The sequence below is a fragment of the Sapajus apella genome, unplaced genomic scaffold, assembly GCF_009761245.1.
Source record: "Sapajus apella isolate SASKATOON/1434 unplaced genomic scaffold, GSC_monkey_1.0 scaffold34, whole genome shotgun sequence".
Taxonomy (NCBI): Eukaryota; Metazoa; Chordata; class Mammalia; order Primates; family Cebidae; genus Sapajus; species Sapajus apella.
Window position 1 is genome coordinate 13,231,682 of NW_022436974.1, and position 26,159 is coordinate 13,257,840.

General features: G+C 35.5%; 1 long non-coding RNA gene across 1 annotated transcript in view; it reads right to left on the reverse strand.

Annotated features, from left to right (window-relative positions):
* LOC116563220 overlaps window positions 1–26,159 on the reverse strand; it is a 56,268-nt gene that overhangs the window by 13,127 nt on the left and 16,982 nt on the right. Inside the window, exon 2 of the long non-coding RNA XR_004274285.1 lies at window positions 10,257–10,351. This is a non-coding gene — a long non-coding RNA (uncharacterized LOC116563220). The remainder of the gene's footprint in view (window positions 1–10,256; window positions 10,352–26,159) is intronic.

Genomic DNA, 26,159 nt, shown 5'->3' on the forward strand with positions numbered 1-26,159 from the left:
GGGTGGAGAGTTGCTGTTTCTGTGTTTGCTTTCCAGATGTCAAATAAGCAACTTTATTGTCTTCTGACTGGCATAGTTTCAGAAGCAAAGTCTGCTTATTTCATATCTTTGCTTCCTGGTATAAATTGTTTCTTTTCTCTCTGATTGACTTCAGGATTGTCCCTTTACCTTTGTTTTCTTAACCATTTCACTATTAGAGCTAGAGTTTTTCTTTATATTTATCCTGAAATTCTGAAATTAATATATCAGATAATACATCCCATTTGTTTTTTGAGGCTAGCATTATTCTAGTAGCAAAACAAGATAGTCTTTAAAAAACAAAAAATTATTAATATTAATTATGTAAAAAATGAGCAAGTCAAATCAGAAATATATTTTTAAAAAGGAATATATATCATGAACAAATTAGGGGTTACTATAGAATTCAAGGTTTGGGGCCTGGCGTAGTGGCTCATGCCTGTAATCCCAGCACTTTGGGAGGCTGAGATCAGTGGATCACCTGAGGTCAGGAGTTCAAGATCAGCCTGGCCAACACGGCAAAACTTCATCTCTACTAAAAATACAACAATAAGCTGGGCTGGCGGTACATGCCTGTAATCCCAGCTACTCGGGAGGCTGAGGTAGGAGAATTGCTTGAACCCAGGAGACGGAGTTTGCAGTGAGCTGAGCCATGCCACTGCAACCTGGGTGACAGAATGAGTCTGTCTCAAAAAAAAAAAAAGAGAAAAATAATTCAAGTTTTGTTTATTATTTGAAAAACAGTCAATCAGTAACTTCTATACTGTCATTGGACTAAAGAAAAGTCATATGATTATCCCATTAAATGCAGAAATGGCAATTGACAAAATTCAACATACCTTTAAGATTTTAAAAAAAAAACTAAGTAAAGTAAATATATGGCTATCTGGGTTATTTATTTATTCCTGGTGAACTTTGTTACTTTGTTCTTTTAAAGAATTTGTTCACTTAATCTATGTGGTGAAGTTTTGACATAAAGCTGTTCAAAACATTTTCTTATATTCTGTTCCAGTTAGAACAGAATATAACTTTATGCCTCCCCCTGCCCTTTCATTTCTGACATTCGTAAAATGTGCTATCTTTTGCTGTTAGAGATTTACCAAATGTGTTGAATTTTGGCAAGAAGCAGTTGTTGGTTTTACTAGCTTTTTTGCTATTATTTTAAAATTTAATTTTGTTTATTTATTTTCTTGTCTTTATTATTTGTTTCCATTTCTTTTTTTTTTTTTTTTTTGAGACGGAATCTCGCTCTGCTCTGTTGCCCAGGCTGGAGTGCAATGGCATGATCTTGGCTCACTGCAACCTCCACCTCCCAGGTTCAAGTGATTCTTCTGCCTCAGCCTCCTGAGTAACTGAGATTACAGGCACGCATCACCATGCCCGGCTAATTTTTTTTGTATTTTTAGTAGAGACAGGATTTCACCATGTTGGTCAGGCTGGTCTTAAACTCCCAACCTCGTGATCCACCTGCCTCACCCTCCCAAAGTGCTGGGATTAGAGGTGTGAGCCACCATGCCTGGCAATTTGTTTCCATTTCTTACTTTGGGTTTAATTTGTTCTTCTTTTGTTAGTTTCCTTTAGACAGCATTACTGATATATAATTGATATACAGTAAAAGGCATATATTTAATGTATGCAACTTATGAATTTTGAGACAGCATATGCTCATGAAACCATCATCACAATCAATGTAGTGCATGTATCCACCACTTCTAAAAGTTTCTTTATGTCCCATTGTTTTATTGTTTGTGGATTTCTTTTTTGTGATAAAAACACTTAACATAAAATTTATCCCTAACCATTTTTCAGTTCATAATATAGTACTGTTAACTATATTATGCCATAGTGCAGATCTCTAGAACTAACTCATCTTGCATAACAGAAACCTTGTATCAACTGAACACAACTCCACACCTCCCTCTCCCTCTGGTCCCTGGTAACTACTACCTAATACCTGTTTCTGAGTTTGATTATTTTAGGTACCTGATAAGTGAAATCATGTAGTATTTATCTTTCTGTGACTAGTTTATTTCACTAAGCATAATGTCCTTCAAGGTCATCCAAGTTGTGGCAAATGGCAGAATTTCCTTCTTTTTTAAGTCTTAATAATATTCTATTGTGTGCAAAAAAAATCACAGATTTTCTATATCCATTCATCTTTCAATAGGTATTTCAGTTGCTTCCATAACTTAGCTATTGTGACTGATGTAATAAACACAGGAGTACAAATATCTCTTAGAGATTCTTATTTCAGTTCTTTGGAGTATATGCCCAGAAGTGGGATTGCTAAATTATGTGGTAGTTCTATTTTTAACTTTTTGAAGAACCTCCCTACTACGCTTCACAGCAGCTGCATCATTTTACTTTCTCACCAGCAGTGTAAAAGTGTTCCAAGTATTATACCTTCTCACCAAAATTCAACTTTTGTCTGTTTGGTGATATGAGGTGATACCTCATTTCATTTGATTTGTATTTCATTGGCATTTAGTTATGCTGAGCATCTACTCATATAACTGCTGACCATTTGCATGTCTCTATCAGGGAGATATCTATTTGGGTTTTTGAATGTATTTTAATTAAGTCATACTTTTTTTGCTATTTGTTTGTAGTAGTTCCTTATATATTTTACATAATAACCCCTTAGCAGATACATGGTTGGCAAATCTTTTTTCTCATTCTGTAGGTCACCTCTTTACTCTGTTGATTGTTTCCTTTCTTGTGCAGAATTATTTTTGTTTCATATAGTCCCACTTGTCTATTTTTCCTTTTATTTCTCGTGCTTTTGGTGTCATAGCCAAGAATCATTGTCAGGACCAATGTCATGGAGCTTTCTCCCTGTGTTTTCTTTCAGGAGTTATGCAGTTTCAGGTCTTACATTTAAGTCTTTACTCCATTTTTAGCTTATTTTTGTGTATAGTATAAGATAGGGAGCCTATTTCATTCTTTTGCTGTTGACACCCATTTTTCCCAACACAATTTGTTAAAAAGACTACCTTTTCTCCCTTCTGTATTATTGGTATTCTTTCAAATATCTGTTAAGTACATATGTGTGGGTTTCATTATTGGTTCTATATTCTATTCAATTGTTTTATATATCTATATGTATGTCAGTTTTAATTATTGAAGCTTTGTAATATATTTTGAAATCAGAAAGTATGATAACTGTAACTTTGTTCTTTCTATTCTAGAGTGCTTTGACTATTCTGGATCTTTTGTGGCTCCATTTGAATTTTAGAATTGTTTTTTTCTATTTCTCTAACAAATGCCATTGGGATTGTGAAGGCAATAGCATGAAATCTACAGACTGCTTTGGGTAGAATGGGCATTTTAACAATATTAAGTCTTCCAATCCATAAACATGGGATGTGTTCTCATTTGTTGGTGCCTTTAATCTCTTTCATTAATACTTTTTTGTTTTCTGTATATAAGTCTTTCACTTTCTTGGTTAATTATTCTTATTTTATTCTTTTTGATGCTACCATAAATGAGATAGCTTTTATTTTCTTTTCAGATAGTTCATTGTTATTGCCTAAAAATACTACTGTTTTTTGTAGGTTAATTCCATATTCTGCAACTTTACCAAATTCATTTATAGGTTTTAATAGTTTTTTGGTGGTCTTTAGGATTTTCTACATATAAGATTACGTGACATTCATATGATCTCCATTATTAGTTCATTGGCTATAAGTTTTTAGCAGTTGTTCTAAAGATTATAATAAAAATTTATAAACAGTACCACAAAGTGTTAGAGAAAGTATATGAAAGTATACTGTTGTTACTTTCTTAACCTATATATGAAGTACAAAAACATGATTTAAAGATTAACCATGATAAAAATACATATTATAAGCCTTAGTGCTACCATCAAGCACTAGCAACACAGGTACTGTTTAGCCCTATCAATATTATCCAATTTCCTCTGTTTTGACAATTTTGAGACCAGCACCCCAGTCCTACTTTGCTAATATGCAATATTCTATTTTGTTTTGTGCGGATATTGCCATGGACTACATTGTGCCTCTCAATTCATATATTGAAGCTGTAACTCCCAATATGATGGTAGTTAGAGATGGAACCTTTGGAAGCAATTAGGATTAGATTTGTGTATAAAGGTAAGGCCTCTGTGACGAGGTTAGTACCCTTATAAAAAGAGAAAGAGATGTCTCCCTTCTCTCTCTCTCTCTTCCTCCTCATGCACACAAAGAAGAGGTCATGTAAGCACACAGCCAGGTGTTCATCATCTACAAGCCAAGAGAAGCGGCCACAGAATAAAACCTACCTTGTCAGCACCTTAATCTCGAACTTCCCACCCTACAGAAATGTAAGAAATAAGTTTTTACTGCTTAAACCCCCATCTATAATATTTTGTTATGGGAGACTAATACAGGTATTAACAGAAATCTCCCTAAATGGATGGAATTACACTTTACAGAAAACCTTTCCATGTTACATAAGGCTAAATATAGATGAATGTGAAAATCTTCCTTATGTCATTTGCCAATAACTGCAGGAAATGATGTTAAGGAAGAAAATACTAGTAAATTTAAAATTAGCAGTAGATTTTTAAATGTTAATATGATAAAGAAAGCTATTTACTGCAAGCATAAACCAGTGGGCTTCAAGTTCAGGGGCATGTAAATAAACATGGTTATGGGAATTACTTGTGTAATGTTGCTCTAGTATTCTGTATGGTGATCTAGAGAAAGAAACTCCATCATTAGAATTTAATGTTGTTGTTGATTTAGAAGGGTAATAATTTATATTTTTATTTAACTTCTCTACAGTACTTGGCATTACATTCTGCATATTTTAACTGCTCCTTAATATTTGTTAACTCTATTTAATTTTATTTCTTTCAATTATACATTGCTTCCATCTTGTAATCTTTTTTAAAAGGCAGAACACTGTATTACAGTGTTCTCATTCTATTTGAGAATACAGAATAATAAAGCATACTCAAGATAACAGAGACCTTGAATGGATTCCATTGTAGAGAATGTAAGCAGGTCATTTCACCTCTTCAGAGTTCTGTTTCATCTTCAGGAAAACGACATGATTGGCAAGATGATCCCATAATCTCATGCATTCATTCATTAAATGACACTGTTTCTTAAGTAGCCATTTTATTACAAACATTAAACTAGGCACATATAATAAATCTCTGGCTTCATGAAACTTTATAAAACTAGGTTTGTTTGTATATATATTTTTTGAGATGGGATATTGCCCTGTCACCCAGGCTAGACAAGCTGGAATGCAGTGGTGCGATCACAGCTCACTGCAGTCTAGACCTCCCAGGGTCAAGCAATCCTATCACTTCAGCCCTCCAGTAGCTAGAACTACAGGTGCATGCTACCACACTCAGCTGTTTTTTTCTGCATTTTCGTAGGCAGGGTTTCACCTTTGGCTCAGGCTGAACTTGAACTACTCAGCTCAAGTGATCCATCTGCCTCGGCCTCCCAAAGTGCTAGGATTACAGGCGTGAGCCATCATGTCTGGCCAGAATTTTTAAAAGTATTATTTCATCTCATTGCATCATCAGAAATCTTATCATCTTGCAATGCAGTATAGTTAGGAGAAAATGATTATGGCATATAGGATACTATGAAGCAGAGACTGGAAGGCTGAAGATCACATTATCCAGATTCCCTTGAAGCCGAGATTTTGGATACGTTTATGTTTCACCAATCAGACATACAAGCGTGAAATCTGAATTTAAATGGAATTAAGTAGAGAGAAACGTCAGGTGTGAGACCTCTATCTTGCTGGTGTGGGTCACAGAAAAACAGAGAGGGTATGGAACTTGCTGGAGCAGCAACCTCTCGGTTCAGCAATCAGATTCCTGGTTATGACGGAAACAGCAAAACCCTTAAAGACAAAGTTCTGTTATGTGGTTTTGCAAGTGATTTTTGGAAGTTCTGACTAAAAGTCTTTATTTCATTTATTCCCCAAATTCTGTCAGCCATTTAGCACACATTTATAAATTTCTTTCTGCTGAAATTAGCTACCGTAGTCAGTACTCTGCAGCCAAACACTGACCAACAGAATTGACTAAAAAAAGAGAAAATATACTTGGGAATAATTATATAATAGTCCAAGTTGAAAGTTTCCTGGCTGATCTGAAATTATTAGTGAACTGAGAGATGGTTGCATAAGTGTTTAAGAATAATGGATTTCTTTTCAGTAGGACTTCTCAAAAATTTTAAATGGTTAATTTATATTTTAAATCATACTATATAGCATTTCCCCAATGTATTTAACCAGGAAGTTAACTGTTCATTTCAGAGGAAATCTATTATCAACTGGAGAAACACAGTTTGTAAAACACTGGTCTCATGTATTACCCAGTAATCTCAGCCAACAACTTTTGCTCTTGTTCCAAGTCTATTTGTTCCAAGCAATCTATTTAAACTTTTATTTTCCATACATCTTGTTGCCATGCTGTAGTAAGTAGTTTTCTAAAGAGGAATATCAATCTTCAGCCAGTTGCAAAGAGTGTGTATTCTTTCATTGTAAGTTGATGACATTATTTGCTTGGACAAATTAATTTCTTTTCAGTCTGGATAGAATAGTAAAAATGAGATATAAAGGCAACACCAGTTTGTTTCAAGAGCTGACAGAAATAAAAGTGAAAATACTGGGATGATAAATAGATTTTGTCTTTATTTTCCAGTTTTTGTGTAGATTGAAATGAGTTTAAGGGGGGTAAGCCTTGTGGAAGTCAGAAGGAATTCTGAGTGTGTTTGAGATGAGAAAATATTTAATTACAACAAAATCTTGGGCACTGAGATCAGCCTTAGCTGTACAAAATTAATGACCCCATAGTGTAATGTGCCAAGTGTTATCATTTTCTAGAGTAAAGAGAGAAGTTAATTTAGCCTACAGTGGTCAGGAAAGTAATTGCAGAAGATAAGATGTTCAAGTTCTAACAAGCTTATTATAGCTAGAGTTGACTAGGGTAGAGTGGAATGTAAACAAGATGATTGAGGGTGGGGCAGTGTGATTGCAGACCTGGACATAATTTCTACAGATCTAATGAATTCTGAAAAGCATAATCAAGGCTCACTACTTGACTCTGTATCACAAAGTAAATCAAATGCTTAGAAAAAAATAATATCAGTGTCAGTATTATGATTAGTTATCATGAATAAACTTAGACAATATTGTTAAAATTACAAATTCATAAAATGTTAGAATTAAAAGGACCTTTTGAAACTAGGTTATTCGAATCCTATACCCATCTTTCCACCTACAATTTAGTTGGGTTGAATGAACATTGTATAATGGAAGCTGCTGATGTCCTGCCCGTATTCTCTTTGCTACCCACTGCCCTGACCCTTCCAGTTGCTGGAAGTAGTAGTGATGCCTGCCACCCACAGTTTCTCCCTTCTAGAAAGAACTGTCCTTGGTCACTGGCAGTCTCGTTTCTCAGGAGGTCAGCTAACCCCACTGTCTATCGTTCCATTGAACCTTGGACAAAAAAAAAAAAAAGTGACTGATGCAGGAGTACAAAAGGCCACTGCCTTACTCCAAGAGGATATTTACGCTGTAGTAGACTTTTCTCCAGAGATTCTGTGAAATCGGGATCAAGCTAGTCTCAAGCTGAGACAATCTTTTGTTAGCTTTTTCCCCTGCCCATCTTGCTGTCTCTGCTCACCTCCTTATAAGAACATGGAGAATAGCTAGAGTTGTATTAGTGGAGCAGTTGGATGCTAACTTCAATAATCAGGGAAGCCCCTCTGGGAACAAGATGCTTAGGCTTCTGTATGAATAAAAATGAACTAGCAGGAGCAAGAAAAAGACAACAGTTTAGGGGAAATTGTTAAAAAACAAAAACAACAGTGTCGAAAAACAGTGAGTAAGAGGAAAAGCAAAAGAAGCTGTGATCTGAGAGGTGGTCAGAAGTCACATAGGCCACGGTAGGACATTTGTATATATATCTATACATATACTTAAAAATACATTGCCTGCTTTGTGAGGATGTAGTTTAGAAAAGCAGGAATCGAAGCACAAAGACCAGTTAGGATGCTAACATAATAGTCCAAATGACTTCAATGCATACACACATGCTGCAAAAGGAAAGATTCAGGACGTATGTGGCAGGTACAAATGATGTCACTTGCTACTGATTTGGGCATGGGGAGTGAGCAGAAGAGGGCAATCGAAAACAACTCCTAACGTTTTGGCTTCAGCAACTGAGTAGATAATGATAGCTTTTACTGAGATGACAGAGATTATGTGAGAAATATATTTGCTGAAGGTGGATAACAGTTAACAGTTCTTTGGAAATGATAAATTTGAAATGCCTATTGATAATCAAAGTGAAAATGTCATGAATTTAGTTGTGTATGCAAGTCTGGAGCTTGGGAAAGATGTCAAGATGGAAATCTGGAAGCCATTAGCATACAAGTAGCTCTTAAAACACTAGAACTGGAGGGTACTTTCTATAGGTAAAAATGTAAGTAGGGAACAGAAACAAACCTGAGACTCAAAATTAAAGTACATCAATAATTAGAGGTTGAATAGGATAATTGAAGCCAGAAAAGGAGATAGAATGGGGTCTCAATGAGGCAGAAAAAGAAATGTGTGGTGTCAAGGAAGGCAGAGTAAATAAATGTTTCAAGAGAGCAGAAGTGACTGCTGGTCAAGAGTTCCTAAGGGCTAAGTCAATGGCAGAAATTAACCACTATACTTGTTGTCTTGACTAGAGCTTATTGAAAGTAGTAGTGGAAAGAAAGACCAGGGTGGGTGTATGTTGAAGAGGGAGTGAGGCAGGTGGCAGAGAGACAGGGAGTCAAAAAGGTTCATTTGTGCTTCTATTTATGTAACTTCTACAGATTCTGAATGATAAAGCAAATAATTTAATAAAAAGTAAAATGGCTGAGGAGGGAGACACAAACTAATCAAGATCAGAGGAATTGTGAAAATAAAAAAGAATGGAATCAAGAGTTAAAGAAGGGAAGGGGCCTTCAAAGAAATAGCATCTCATCTCTTATAACAAAAGATAAATAATAATTTCTAAATTCTCCTTGCCAGTATATAAAATTACCATGTATTTTTGTATATTGACCTTACCAGTCATTTTTACTTTTATGTTTTAGTTTGAATAATTTCTACAGACATCTTCCAGTTTACTTTTTTTCTCAGCTGCATTCAGTCTATAAATTTTCAATATTCTTTCCCTTATCACGTTTTAAAATTTCTAGCAGTTTCACTTGATTATATTTATTGTTTCGATCTCTATGGTGAAATTCATCTCTTTATGCATGTCATCTTCCTTTTTCTTTAGGTCCTTTAATATATGAATCATAGTTATTTAAATGTTTCTGTCTGATTATTTCAACTATAGTTTCAGCTATCTGACTTACCTCTGACTCTGATTTTTCTTGTTTCTTATTTCTTAACAATGGGGTCATTCTTTCTTGTTTTGTAGGTATAGAACATAATTGTTACCGAACATTGGTAATTGTGTGTGGAAAAGCAGTAGATACAAAAGTAAATAGGATTTACACTTGGAAATGTGTGTACCTCTACTTCTGAGCTGAGTCAATCTAGTTAGTAGTTAGGGTGTATTTGGTAATTGTTTTTGTTACTGTTACCTGAAGTGTGCCACACACTTCCAATTCCTCCAATGATGGGATATGTACATTGTGCTTAGAGTGGGTCCTTAGGTACCAGAACGTTTTTTCAGTGTTACTGCTCCATCCCCTGCTTTCAGCCATTTCCTACCACAGAGAGAATCTCTTGCCACCCTTTGTCCTGGTCCCAGTTTGTAGAAAATTATTGCTGGTTACTCAGCTTGAAGCTCTTTGAGAGAAGATGAGATTCTTGGTTCTTCTGACCTAGTCTCAGTCTTAGGCAGATCCTATACAACTGGGCCTTAAAGCTTTGACTTTTCAGCATTCCTGCCTCCTTCTCCCCTTGGATCCTGCCCATACTGCAGTTGCAGCAGACGTCTGCATTGTATCAGTCCAGAAGCCTGGGCCCAAAAGTTTTCTTTCAAATTTCCTAGAAGCAGAGATATTTTAATTCTACCCTTCTCCCAGAAGGAATGAGTCTTTTTCTGGGTCCCGGAGAAAGAAGGGTTTCTTACGTTTTATGTTATCACTTTCACATAAGCAGAGGACCTTTTTTTGGCCCTAGGTGTTGGAGAGGTTGTTGCCCCTTTTTCAGTGGCTTAGGGATTTGTTTTATTTGAGCCAGGAATCCAGAGAAATGGGTAGTAATTTGCAACTTACCCCAGTAAGTTGCAATCAGTCACTATCAGCACATCTGCACACTGGTGCCACCAAGGGTCCCGCCTCCAGTCCTCTGCCTGCATACCTCTGGAAGCCTGTGGAAAAGGACATGTGAGCTAGGGTCAACTCTTTTGTGTTTAGGTTCTCACAGTTATGAATAAGCTATCCCACACATTGCTTTAAAGAATCTGGTAAACTTACAGCTGATTTTTTCATACCTGCTTTTAGGACTGCAGTATTTTCCTCTCATGTTCTGTCAGAAATGAAATAGTTCTTTTGTTCCATCCCTTCTCAGAGTGCAATCAAGAGCTAAAGAAGGAAAGGGGCCTTCAAAGAAATAGCATCTCATCTCCCATAACAAAAGAAAAATAATTATTTCTAAATTCTCCTTGGTAGTATGTAAAATTACCATGTATTTTTGTATATTGACCTTATGAATCTTTTTATTTTTATGTTTCAGTTTGAAGAATTTCTGTGGACAGAAATGAAATAGTTCTTTTGTCCCTTCCCTTCTCAGAGTGGTATGCCATTCATTGGAATTCAGTTGGTTTGCGTTACAATGTCAGCTCTCTTATGATTTCAAGAAAATTTTTATGATTTTGTAGATTATCTAACTTTTTCTCATTGTTAAGATGGGAAAGACATTTTCTTGTCACATTCTACATCTTAAGCAGAAATGGACATCCTCATCTACTAATTTTAGCATCAGTTGGTAATTCTTGCCTGGAAGTTATTACTATTGAGATCACACATTTTTCTAATTTCATTATCATCTCCACATTTATTAATAGATATTCAAATGCTTGTGTTTTGAAAAAATACAGGTGAAAAAGGACTGTGGGAGTATCCATGAGTAATGAGGGTGCCACACAGTGCATTTCTTGAATTGTATGAACTATGAAAGATAAAATTATTTACAGCTGAGGAAGTACCTGGGAAATATTTTCCAGAAAATTCCAGTAAGTTTTCTTAATTCTGCCTCTTCATCAACATGTAATTAAATTCCACAGTCATTATTGCAGGGTTTACTAATTGCCTAACGTTGAATTATGTACCATGTCTGTTGATACAAAAGAAAATGATCTATTATCTGTTCTCAAAAATAGTTAACCTTTACTCAATACTTACCATGTCTCAGGAAATCTTCTAAATGATTAATAATTATTACTTTATTTAATACAACAATCCTATGTGTCGTGCACTTATTACTTTTTTCATTTACAGTACAGTTAAACATAGCAGAGATTCGTAAAAATTAGGTAGTCTGTGAGAGACAAAGTTGAGATGTAAACCCACGCAATCTGATTCTAGAACCAATGCTAGCTACTATGCTCCACTGCCTCTAAGTGTGGTGGAGTAAAATGGGCTTGAGATTGGTTCTCAGTCAGATCTGGGTTCTAATCTTGGGAACAGTACTTAACATACGTGTGGCATATGATCAGTTTCTGATCATCTCTCTGTGGTTTTTTATTTAATCTGAAATATAGAGAAAATAATACCAATGTCTTTAAGCTAGTCTAACAATTAAAGGAGAGAACAGAATGCTTAAAAAAAAAAAATCCAGTATTGTGTCTGACATGTTAACTTAATCCTTAGTTTTCTTCTCTTTCCTTTTCCATGAAGGCTCTCAGTCTGGCACAAATAAAATATGTTTCAGTGTGGCAGTGGTATGTCAAGAGATGTACAAAGTACTCTCCTAATACAGAATAATCAGTTCTTCTCAACTGGAGAGGAGGTTAGAGAGAGGTTCACAGGGCAAATGAGCCTGCAGTGCCATAAAATGCATGGCCTAACCTGTCTACTTGAAAAGAAATGATAGCAATCACAATTTAATGCCAGCTTCCTTTTAATCTTCTGAAAATACTCCACTCACATTAGCAAATGTAGCTACTACACATGTCTTCAAGATAATTTTTAAAAGTACTAGACCTTTGAAGCAGAAATATTTTTGCCACAAACTGTGGGTTCTGACTCTGGACTTTGCTCTCTACTGTCTATAGACGTTTTCTCTGCCAATTTTGTAGTCTTAAGAAACTAATAGATGTCATTCGTGTCCCCTTGAGGTGTTTTTTTTTTTTTTAACTTGCAAAATATCTTCAGGTTTCTAAAGTAATCTTCCTATTCTGCAAAGTTTATTTATTCCAGAGACATTCACTGTCATTCTAGGTGATAAGAAAGGCATTGGAGATATAACAGTGAGAGTTACTAAATTCCCTGCTCCAGAGGCATGTGCAGCTAGAAAGAAGAGATGTTTTCTTGGGGTGCTATGGATTACAGACTCTTCTTCCTCCAAGTCTCCATCTCTAGACAAACACCAGTAAAATATGAGCAAGCCTCACATTTCAGTCACATTTGACAATGTACATAAAATTCTTGGAAAATAAAAAAGAACAGAGCAACATTACGGTGAAATTAGATCTCCTTTTGGTTCCAGTCAGTTTAGATGAGAATATAAGCCATTTGATGCAATGGGAACCTAAGGCTAACACATTTCCTCTTCTGATCAAGTGAAGTTTCCTCCCTTGAGATGGTATCGTTTTTAGGTACTCCTATGACTTAGCTGACTGAATCCTTAAGGTATGAATATTAATCAATTGGGTTCTTTAGTCATTAGCTGTCAGTGTAATTTGAAGAGTTAAATATAATTACTTCAATTATTCTTGTTCCAACCACATTATGTGCCTTCTTTTTTTTTCCTCTTTTTTTTTTTTTTTTTTTTTTTTTTGAGACAGAAGCTTGCTCTGCTGCCCAGGCTGGAAAGCAGTGGCACAAGCTCGGCTCACTGCAATCTCTGCCTCCCAGCTTCAAGCAATTCTCCTACCACAGCCTCCTGAGTAGCTGAGATGACAGTCTTGTGCCATCACACCTGGCTAATTTTTTGTATTTTTGGTAGAGATGAGGTTTTACCATGTTGGCCAGGTGGGTCTTGAACTCCTGATCTCAAGTGATCTACCAGCCTCAGCCTTTTAAAGTGCTGAGAATATAGGCATGAGCCAGCATGCCTGGCCAATTCTCATTATTTTCATTTAAAATTTTTGACTGTACTGTACTTATAGAGAAATGAAATGAAAACATCTTGGCATAGAATTTCCTATGAGCGGTTATGGTGCAGTTTGGGGAGAAATTCTTCCCCACTTTAAAAATTCTATGTGTTCTACATCCTTTCCCCATAAAACTCAGATCACTGATTCATGATCAATAGTTTTCCTATTTGCACTCTTAGGACCAAAAGCCCACATTTATAAGATGGCCAGGCAAGGTTAGCAGTTCATTCTGTGAACACAGATTAGTTTTTCTCCATGCACAGCAAAGGGACCTCTGCAGACACCAAGCCCTGAAAACACTTAAGTCCTTACTCACCAAGATCATTATTAACCAACCCAGAGCCCTGGACAACATAGCTATCTTATCCCCAAAGGTTTGAAATTAGGAGAGATGTGAGTCCCTCAATTTGTCCGAAGAAAAATAAAGTTGCCTGTCAGAAGGAAGATGTACTGATGCTTTAAGGGGAAGATAATGATAGAACAAGCTCTTTCAACATTTCTGAGTAGTTTAGGAGAAAGGGTTTGGTTCCATAACCCAGAGACATACATTCCTCTCTCAGCCTCAGAGCTAAAGACGGAGACTGTACTTGTCCTTCAGAGTTATGCTAACGTTTTACAAGAAAATAGTGTCATGGCTTCAACAAACCATAGATTTCTGAAGGTAAACAATGGGAGAGAATTAGGTTAATTTTAGAATTTTTATTTAAAAACTAATAGAAGTAAAGGTCTTTGTCATAATGTGTGTAGGGGGAAGGGGTGGCAGTAGGGAAACACCGAAGTACTAGGCTGTAAGGTCTGTGCTGTTGATTTCCAATTGTCATTGCAAGAAATGTATTGATTTTCTCATGCTTTCATGTTTGCGAAAGTTGCCACCTTACATAGTACACATGACATTAGCACCACACTCTAACCAAATGAGCCTCCAACAACTGGGTGATAAATGCACATTTAACTTCTACCTAAATGAAAGTTTGACTACATAGTTTTGCTTTTTAAACTCTGTGCACATTTGATGTGTCCTTTTAGTTACTTCATCAGTGTCATACATGGCTCATTAAAAGCCATTTTTATTCAATAAAAATATATAAAATATGTAGTTGGTACAAGGATTCTGCTAGACCTCTTTTGAGAAGGGGGGTATAGAGATAAAGCAAATATAAATTGCATATATAGATATAGAGAGTGACGTAGATGGAGATGTCATTGTTGCCAGGTGGGCTGGATAAGAGAGAACCTCAGGATTAGAATTGACTTTGGAAAGATGTGTAGGATTTGAACATGAGAGTTGGAACATTGCCACCAGAAAGAATAGTCTGAGTAAGAACGTGGCCCGTGGGGCTGAGGCATAGATTTGAAAGGAAATACTGAAGATAGGTTTCAGTCCAGTAATACTGAGCAAAATGCCTGGATTTACCTACCACTGAGAACTACAGTTATACTCATTGTTGAACAATTTGGCTCTGTAAAGTATGCTGGCTACTTTACTAGTTCTCTTTGTCTGAAATTCTTTCCCATCTTCCTACCTTCATCACTATCCCTGTTCACTTTTTCTACTTAATTTTTACCCATTATCATCCTAAATACCACTTCCTCAAGAAGACTTATATCCCATCTGAAGTTAGCGCTTTTAAAAATCATTGTTCACAATACCGTATGATTTTCCTGCAGAGCAGATATGAAATTTTAACTACATCATATTTTGTTTAATTATTATTTTCCCTGCTAGATGATAAGCTTCAGGAGGGCAGGAATAATTTTCATCTTACTTAATTCTATACCTTCAGTGTCTAGCAAACTATCTGGTTTATAATGGGTGTTCAGTACATATTTCTGGAACAAATAAACCAACTAAATGAAGATATAAAGACAATTAGCAATATGATATACTAAAAGTAGGGAAGATAAAGACTTTCCGGGTTCACAAAAGCATAGGGGTGAGCAATGACGGTACTGTTTTCAACCAGGGTTTAGCTGACAGAGAAGTCTTTAAAGTATGTGCTATGACAAGTACGTAATACACATTTGAGGTGGCACCCTTAATATAAACAACAAAATAATAGCTTCATATATCAAGGACTCATTGGACGCCAGGTTATATATGCATTACTTCATCCAAAGATGAATAAGACATGATATTAGCAACATCATTGACAGGGGAAAATGATAATGAGTAACGCAAATAATTATCTATAATTTAACGTGTAAACATTATCTCTAAGATGCAAGTAATTACTGAGAGTTTCAGAAAACAGAGGGCATGGGAGAAATTAATTTTGCCCATGGGAATCAAGGAGGGATTCAAAGAGGTGACATTAAGCTAGGCCTTGAGTTCATTCAGCAGGTAGATAAGGACAGAGGGGTGTAATTAAAGGTATTATTGAGAAAACTGTATAAAAAATACATAAAACTTTAAAACTGCTTGTCATAGTTCAGGAACAAATGAGTAATCCGTTGTGAGAAGAAAGTGAATAGGAAGTACTCTAAAATAAAGGTAGAAAAAGTGATTTGGGGCCAGATTGTGAAGGTCTTGGCATAGGAAGCTAATGAGTTTGGACTTCATAGTATTCTGAAAACAGCGTGGGGACTACAAAGCATTTTTTAAAAATAAGAGAAAGACAAAGTAGGATCGAATTTATAGTTTAGAAAGATTGCTTCCTTTGATCCAAGATCTGAGAAAAGCCTAAAAGAGGAGATCCCTATCAACAAAAGGCTGCACTTGATTAGCAATTCCTGTAGGTCTCTGTGCAGAATGAATATCATGTGATCTTGGCATTGAAAGACGACTGATTCTGCACCGATCATTCACCCATGCTTCGGCACAAATATTACAACTACCCTTAGCAACACCACTACAAATTGAGATTAAATGTACAGTCATGTATCCTCCCCCTTTCTTATGTTGGTGTAGTCAAAATCTCAATGTTCACCACTGTTTATGAAGTATTTCTTCATGTCTATTTTTTCTATAAAATTGTAAAATCTTAAAAGGTAGAATACAAGTTTTGCATACTTTGAATCCTGGCTAAGATTGAGTATAAAATAAGAAATTAATATATTTATATGGATTTTTTTAATTTCAAGAGGAAAATATGCTTTTAGAATATGCAAGCAATACTTCAGTGTATAAACACACTCCTAGTGAAAACCACCAGTGGCACTTTGTTTTATATATTATCAAATATGCATGCACAAACTTTTTATTTTTCCCTTTAGAAAATGGATTTGTCATACTATGTATATTTTTGATTATATAATTATTTTATCACTTAGACCGTCATGGACAGATTTTCAAATCAGTAGTGGAAAATCTAACACCTACTTTTAAAAATAGCTGTACAAAATGGCATAGTATGAACATATGACAATTTATTTAACTTCTTTTTTATTAATGGTTAAGGTATTTAATTGGTTCTAATTATGAATTCTCACAAATTATGCTGACATAATTATTATTTGAATTCTTGCACACTTTCAAGTATTATTGTTTTACAGGTTACCAATATCAGTACTGCTAAGTCAAATTATGCAGGCTTTTTTGAAATCATTTTCCAAAAGGAGTACATAAGTTTATACCATTATAAAACGTTTATTGAACTGCCTATTTTCCCAAACAGTGCTGTTCAACACAGGAGCCACTAGCCATATGTAGCTACTTAAATTTAAATTAAAAAAATTAAAAATTCAATTTTTAGTAACATTGGTAATATTTATTTATTTATTCCCAAATAGGATCTTTCCCTGTGACCCAGGCTCCGGAGTGATGTGGCAGGATCATGGCTCAGTGCAGCCTTGAACTCCTAGGCTCAAGGGATTCTCCCACCTCAGCTTTCTGAGTAGCTGGGACTACAGGTGCCTACTGCCATACCTGGCTAATTTTCTTCTTTTTTTGGTAGAGATAAGGTTACTATGTTGCCCAGGCTGGTCTCACACTCCTGACCTCAACCAATCCTCCCACCTTGGAATCCCAAAATGCTGGGATTACAGTTGTGAGCCACCACACTTTGCCAGCAATATTTTAACAGACCAACAGCTACGTGTAGTTTTTGCTCACTATAAAGAACATGACAGATACAGAAAGGTCCATCATCACAGAAAGTTCCATTGTCATAGAAAGTTCTATCGGACAGTGCTACCTCAAATTATTGTCAACATTGGGTGTTATGAATCTTTATGGATCTTTTGGGCAATATGAATTTTTTCTTTTTTTTTTTGGTCTTTGTTTTTTTCTTTTTTTTTTTTTTTTAGAGACAGAGTCTTGCTATGTTGCTTAGGCTGGCTTCAAGCTCCTGGGCTCAAGTGATCCTCCCACCTCAGCCTCTCAAGTAACTAGTACTACAGGGTCCAACACTGCAGCAGCAATATAGTACACTATCAAGGCCTTATTTTAATTTTGGTTCTTATTCAAACTTAAGCATTCTTAAAGTGTTTATTGATTATTTCTATTTCTTTTCATGTTAAGTGGCTGTTCATATTCTTTCTTCATGTTTGTTAGGATTGCTTGACATTTATTATTAATATGCAAGACAAATATTTATTAACTGACTCAATGTATCTATGAGGTGGCAGAGCAAAACACAATTTAACATTACCGTGACATTATTTGACCCACAAAAAGGGTTTTGAATGTATAATAAGCAATTGTTTGGAAAGAAATGCCTCATAATAAATTATAAATTATGTATTTTTTATCAAAACAATTCTCCAAATATAGATTGTCAACACTTGATTAATAAATTTGAGATTATTAATTGAAACAAACAAAACCGCTTTTCTAAATAAATAATTAAATACATCTAGTTCATTTTAAATAAGCACAACTTTTTCCTGGTTTTCCTTACCTAGGGAGGTTTACCAAATTGAGAGACAGACTGCATTAAGTCCTCCAATGTTTGAAAAAGTGCTTTACAATAAAGATGAGGTTGTAAAGCCCTCTCCCCCAAAACATAAAAAAGGGTACCTCCATATGCTGTAGATATAAAAATGTAGAAGGAATCAAAATGTAAATGAGATTTTTAATGCTTTTAGTTTTAATGATTATAATTTAGTGCTAAGAATTTACTAGCAGCTGGCTGGAAGACAGAAACAATAGCAATTTCAGTGTTTCTACAGCACTTTATAATTCCCCAAAAAATTTCACACAAATCACTCTTTGGGCAAAAATAAGTGAACAACAATAATGAGGTTGAGAAAAAGCTTGCAAATGCAGAGTTGGAAGGTTATAGGTCTAGGTTATAGGAGTCAGAAAAGCTTTTCTTGGAATCTTGGAAGCTTTCTTGGTAATGGCCAAAGCCAATATACCACGTAAGGGAGGCTTGCTCAGATTGGCCCTGATGGTGAACAACAGAGGCGCTGCCACCCAGATGTCACTGGGCAGCAGAAAGCAGTGGTGTCTGAAGACTAGAAATAGACCCTGAGAACTGGGGTGCACCCCCAAGGAAATTAGGAGAAATCAGAAATGAGTTAATGTCTGAGAGTAATTCCAAATAATGGGGATTAGAAAAAATGGGTCACATAACCCACAAAGAAAAATATAAAGCTTTTTTGACCAGTAAAATAATGATGATGGTGATGTCAATGCTGGTGATGATGATGATGATGAATGATGATGATAGCCACCTATGCTAAGTAACTGTATTTAAACTTCACAACAATTTTTTTTTAAAAAAAAACTTAATGTTGCTTTGACAAAACTGGCTCAGAGGTGCCATAAGTTGCCAAAGCTTAATCACAAGCAGACCCATGATTGTAACTCAAATCTTTTAACTTCAGATTGTATGACCACAACCTCTCCTATCTCCGGGGAAGTGAAATAGCCTGAGGATCTGTCTATATCTTTAAGCACAACTGAAATGAGTGACAAGACTGTTCTTTAATAAATGAATACGTACAGGGTGAACTCCAAGATTCCAGACACTGCAGGGAAGCAGTTTTGAACTCTCTGGTGGAATTGTGTTTGTGTAAGGAATAGACGCTTCTCTTTAGGGGTGATCTTATCACTACACAATGTCAAATATAAATGTTTTTTCGGCCTCTGCATTAAACTCACCTTGCCACCTTTTTGTCTTTGCTTCCCTCACATCAAATGCCTCAGCAGCAGCCTTGGATTCTGTGTTTTTTTAATCCCTCTGGTTTCAACCAAAATGGAAAAAGTAGTGTTGGGTATATATGAAGGAAAAAGAACAGCACGATCTCACCTAAGAAGAACTGAGGCCATCCAGTGATGAAAATCAAGAAGAACCTGCAATAGAGGGTCCACCCTTGTATTGGGGGAGGGGTAGGAGGCTAGTCTCACAGTGAGATGGCATCACCACTTCGTGTTGCTAAGACTGTCTCTTAGCAAGACTTTCTGATATGAACCTAATATTTTATTTTCTTTGAATTCCCTCAGATGCAAATTTAAGTATATGTATCTGACTGGAGTTGTGGGAAGATTGAATGTGATGATTATGTAAGCATTAATTTTGAAAGATGCAATAATAAGAGGAGACTTTTTGAAGTGATGGCGAGTCATTCCCTCCTTACAAAATCTTTCTGAATTCTCTTTTCTCACTGGTAAAATAAGGATACTAGTACTGTACTGTTGCTGTGACAATTAAAAGAGATGCAAATGCAAAGTGCCTGGCTTATAGCAGGTACATAGGAAGCAGAAGGTGTTAACATAGCTGTTTCTTCACTAGGGCCTGCCTGTGTAGTAAGAGGATTCCTAGGAAACACCTCTGGAACCCCATCCCCAATTTTCTTCTTAGCATCCTCAGTGATTTATGTGTAGATACTAACAACTCACTAGATTCTGGATCCATTAAAGGGGAAAGGTGCACATATCCCAAATGCCCAACTCTAGGGGAATAATTATATATATTTTGAGGATTCTCTTTGATGGCATATTCAGTGTAATTATTACTAAATTTAGATAATAAAATATGTTACACAAAAGTATAGTAAGCATGAGTTCTACATAACAGCAATGTAAACAAACATATGTATACAGATAAAGTCTGTTAACTCTGTAATGGCAGAGACATTAGTGTGGGTGTGTAGTGGGGGTTGGGGAGGGTGTTAACTCTGTGAGAACATGTGTGTATACATGAGTGTGCTTGCCTATGCATTGCGGCATTGCAATTGTCCAGTAGGGTGCATGGCACAGATAAATTAGTCAAATAATATATAAAGAGGAGGAAAAGGAACACAGAAAAACAAAAACAGTTCCTCTTAAATAGAGTTTAAATTTTGCTTTAAAAATTTTCTGAACATTTCTTTAAATTTACAATATAAAGCAGGCAATAAAAATTGTAGCCTTCTAGAATAGAGAGAGTTATCATTTGGAACACAGAAATACATACATGTTAGCTTCCCTCCTACCCCACCTCAAAGGAACCATTGTTAAGAGTTTTCTGGTTATCTGAGACTTTTAAAATATATATATGCAAACGTAAAATTACACATATTCTCTTACCAGGTAACTTTTGTTTCACATCATGTATTTTGGCCACCTTTCTGTGTTTGTATTTAAAGCTCTTATTCTTTTCTTGACAACTCCATAATATTCCATAGTATGAGTATTCCTAAATTTTCTTAACCAGTTGCATATTACTACTATTCATGATTATAAGAATGCTATAATTAATTAACCTTTTTTGTTTTTTCTTGAGATAGAGTTTTGCTCTTGTTGCCCAGGCTGGAGTGCAATGGCACAATCTCAGCTTACTTCAACCTCTGCCTCCTGGGTTCAAGCTATTCTCCTACCTCAGCCTCCCGTATAGCTTGGATTACAGGCATGCACTGCCACGCCCAGCTAATTTTCGTATTTTTAGTAGAGAACAGGGTTTCACCATGTTGGCCAGGCTGGTTTTGAAATCCCGACCTCAGGTGATCCACCTGCCTCGGCCTCCGAAAGTGCGGGGATTACAGGTGTGAGCCACTGTGCCCAGCCTATAATTAACCTTTATTCATGGAATTGTAGAGTCAAAGTACTACATTAACTGAAAATTTTGATCAATATTGACAAATTGCTCTTCAGGAAATGCTGTTTCTATATTATTGTACCTATTAATAGCACAGCAAAGTGCCTATTTTCACACATCTTTATCCAAACTGTATATGATCAATCTATTACATTTTTATCAATCTTATAGGTAAAATTAATATATATTTTAATATGCATCTTGAAGTATTGATCAGAATTAAAAATACTGTATTTCATTTAAACTGCTAATTTCTATCCCTGGTTCATTTTTCAATTGGGTTTTCTTTCTTTGTGAGTAAAGAATATGTACTTGTTCAAAAGGAAGTCCGAAATGAAATCACTGAAGACCCTCATTAAATTTAAGTTTCTTCCCTGGGAGAAGCAAATCATTTACAGTTAGGAGAGTAGAAAAACTCTGACTAGGAGCAGAAAGAATGAGAATTCAAAGTTGACAGTTATTGCTAAAGCAGGTTTTGCCCTTATTCTTTGTTCAAATGCAGTGAAGGCCTTTTGTTCATGAGTACAGACATCTTAGACTAAAACCAGAGTTGAAAATTAGTGCTCTCAATTTTCCACTGGGAAGGGCAGGTTCTGCAAGTGGTTGAGATACTTCAACTTAAAAAACAAACATTAGTTTATCCATTCAACATGTAATTGCTAGTTGATGAGATTACAGCAGGATAAAACGGAGAAAAACAATTCTCTCTGCCTTCAGTGGAGGTTGAAGGATAGGGGCAGGTGGATGAATGGGGTGAAGGTAAACAGGGATGAATATACAGACTGATAAGTTTTGAAAAACTTATCAGAATGGGGAGGGAAAGAAGATAGAAGGCTAGTGAACATGTATTCCAGTTATTATTTAACAAACATTATAGTAAAACATTAAATTATTCTTTTACCTGGTTAATTTTTTGTTACTAATTATTTAGCAAAGTTAATAATTAAAAACTGTTCCTACATTGTTTGTTTCTTATCTAGTTAAGTTTTCTTTCAGTAAAATCTCCTTTGCTCTCCTCACCCCATTTGAGAGACGCTGAATTTGCATTCACTGAGTACATACTTCTGATAGCAGTATTATTCTATTTAGCTATAGCAACCTGTTGGAAAAAAAAATAGATGCTTTGTGATTTCCATGTTTGAATAAACCCATTTCTGTCTATTCCTAAAAATGTCTATTCCTTAAAAATGTTTTTAAATGTTTTATGGATACCCATTTAAAATATATTTTGAAATGTAAAACTGTGATATCAGGATTTCAAAACTAAAAGAATAAACATAGTCAAATTCTCTACTTTTAGGGAAAAGAAAGCATGACTCAAAAGTTTTAAAATATTTCCCCCATGAAAACATTCTGTTCCTCTCTTTCACACCCTTCACTTGTACAAGAAAAGATGAAGCAAGAGAGAAAAGGAAATAGAAATTAACACTGAGTTTAGGTGGCATATATATTCCTACAGGGCATATAAGGGTTTTATCAGCAGCTACAGAAAACACTTCCTCTTTTCAGTGTTTACCAACACCTGGAAGCTTGACTGCACCTTCCACCCTTCACCTTCTGAAGCCACTCACCTCCTCTCACTTCCCACAGTACACTGCTGGGTGTTTTGGCATCCATTTTGGGCAGTAGTTACACTTATTTCAAAACAAAGAATGTTGAAAATTACGTATCAACAAGTGAAAGATCTTGCCTTGCAGTTTTGTGATCTATGCCAGATGGCTTAGCTTCTTGACTCCAAAGTTTTCCCTAAAGTAAGAGATATTTGTTAACCGTAAATACTTATTGAATTGTTACAGAGGTCATTTGCAAAGGGGAAGCAGAGGTTCAAGATTATGCTAGATTTTTCTTATCTTGGAGGATAGGAATCTTTCCTTTTATGTTTATAAAGTTAAAAATTGGTGCCTTCGGTATGTGTCATACTGACAGAGCATGGGAACTGGACGCTGACCAAGGTTTAAATGGTGACACTGCTATTTATAAGCTGTGGACTCTCTACAAGATAAATAACTTGCAGATTATTATACTATCTCAGGGTTTATGAGGATTACATTTTTTAAGGTCATTCAAAATATCTGAAATAGCAGGTGTCTGATAAAAGTAATTTTCTCTCTTCTTTTGAAATTCAAATCACTAATCTCAAATGGTTGGAATTTTGTTAAATCTTTATACAGGGGAATTACCACTCCTGAATCTCATTCAAACACTTTTCACAATTGTATTCTTTCTTGATTATTCTAAACCACACTTTACTAGCACAGAAAAAATTAAGTCAAAGGCTCACTGAGAAAATGTGGTTTGCCCGAAATCACCAGCTAGTTAATGGTAGAGTGTGGCCTGAAATCAGTTTTCATGACTCCAAGGTAGGGAATGCCAAAAGCAATATTTCAAAGACGGTGTGCGTAGTCCTTCCCACATTTTTATTTTAAAGTATTAAAACAAATTTTTTTTGTCAATGACAACTTTGATTTTCTCTAACTTAGTAGTATTACCTTTACAGTTTCTAAAGAACATATATTTTGATTAACTAGCTCTGAATTACCTTATATAATTTATATTTTATTAATCGCAACAGGGTCCATTGGTATGCACATATGAGAAAGTCATGCGTGAATAGGAGACATACTCCCTATTAATATGTGTCTTTGATACATTGTGTTTCCTCTACTTCATAAATCAACTTCACATGGTCTGAATTTGGAAACCTGGATATAAAGTTGTTTGTAGTTTTTTGCTTCCTATTCTTTTCTTCTCAAAAAAACTGTGAGTTTCTTGAAGGCCAGAGAGCAGACTCTTAGAAAAAATACCAAGAAGACCAAGGTGTTTTATTTTGCTGTTTCCCCTTTCCTTTTTCTCAATCTCTGGAAACCTCCACACTTGAGGGCCCTCCTGCTATGATGTTCTCTCTGGGCTTTATCTAAATTCAAATCTTTTACCACTTTATCTAGTATCACTAAGGGATTATGTGGGGAAAAATAATCTCAGCTAACTTTGAAGTGATTTTTTTAAAAACATTTATTGGTGGAGAGGCTATAATGCAGGCATATTTTGTTACAGTTCTCACAAGTATTTGTATTTTAACCAGAGGCAATTAAATTCAATAAATCTTTATTGAAGCCTATTCTAAACCTGAATAGTGTCAGTTACAGGACTTTTCCACCATGTCTACCACCTAGAAACATGCTCAGAAAGACAGGCAAATAAATAAATTAAATGAAGCATGTAGCCAATATGGTGATGAAAGCAAGTACACTGTGTAGCTGTCGTATAGAAGAAGGAATGATTAAGAATACTTGGTATAACAGGGAGGGCTTTCTCAGTGACCCAGAGGAATTCATTGTAAAAGTAAAATTTCAGATATCAGTGATAAACTAGTAGAAAAATTGCTAACCCCAAGCTAAATTTCACTGTTCTGTCACATTGAAACTTTATGCAAACAAAATAGGAACTTTCATGACTCTTTGCCAAATTTTTCCCTCTGCCTAAGGCACCCTATCTAAGTCAGTTTCTTTTTCTGTCTCTCTCTGTCTCTCTCTCATTTTCCCCTCCTCTCACTTCCTCTGTCTCTTGCTAGCTAGCTCTTGTTCTCACTCTTGCTCTTACTCTAAAAGCAAAACATCTGCAACCATCATGGACTAGCTATAAACTCTCCTCCTCAGATTCAAATCTCTTTCTTGCCTTTAGAAGAATTAATGGTTCCCTTCTTCAGGCTCTCCTCACACGTATCTATAACTCACAGCCTATATCATATTCTGTATTAAAGTTAGTACCACTCAGTTTAGTAGTAATAAACCTTTACATTTCTATGATAAATCTTATTGTTTACAAGGTACTTTCATATATATCATCACATGTGATCCTGACAACAGCTCTTTAAGATGAGAATTAACTTTGTTTCATAATGAGAATATCTAAACGTCAGAGATATGACCCAAGATAATACATTTAGTAAGCAGCTGCCAAAGTTAGGTCTTCTAACAATAAAGTTATTTCCCTAGTGTAATTTGGAGACAATATTCTTTGCATAACATCTTACAAATTGAGAACTTCATATACTGGATCTGAATGGAGAAAATAATAAGCTACATATTCTTAAACTTTATAGTTTCCTTGACTCTTATGTTTAACTACCCAGCAATTTTTATTTGTCATTCTCTTTTAACATTTCTCTTCAAAACTGCAAGTTCTGTTTTTGTTCCAGAAATAATCTGTGGAATTAACATGTCCATAGAATCAAACTACTTGAGTTTTATTTTAAAGTACATTTATAAAGGTCTTTCTGCACGTAGATAATGTATTGGATCACTTGACTCAAGTAATTAAACTATACTGTTATTACGTATGACTGGGAAATTTCCTTTAAATAAACTAATTTCAATTATTCACTTATTTATGGGTTTGGGTTTTTGCCCCTGCTACATGGAATAACTAAATCATAAAATTTAAAGTAGATTCAAGTTTAGACAGAGTATGTCTTGAGCTGTCATTTAATGGAAACGGCTCAGAGAAGTTGCTACATCTAACCAGTGGCAGAAACTTTCCTAGATTAGCTAATACTTATGAGGCAGGAAGAAATTCGAGTCACTGTGTAGCCAATTTTCCACACAACAATGAGTGTCACCATCTCATTTTAGTAACCCTTTCTAAAACTCTAAAAAAAGGTAGAGCAAATTAAAGAAAAAAAAGTAAAAAAACAATAGGACTTTGGAGAGGCATTTCTCCATGGCATTCCTATAGATCTTGTGTTAGGCTATCTTTCACGGTTGTTCCCATAGCAAAGTGCTCCTTGGATGCTAGAAATAGTGTCTCCATATAGGTCAAAGGACAGATTTATTTGCTGACCAAGGTAGCAAACATGAGTTGTTTCCATTTTCTTCCTGGAGACATTCCAGTGTAATCAA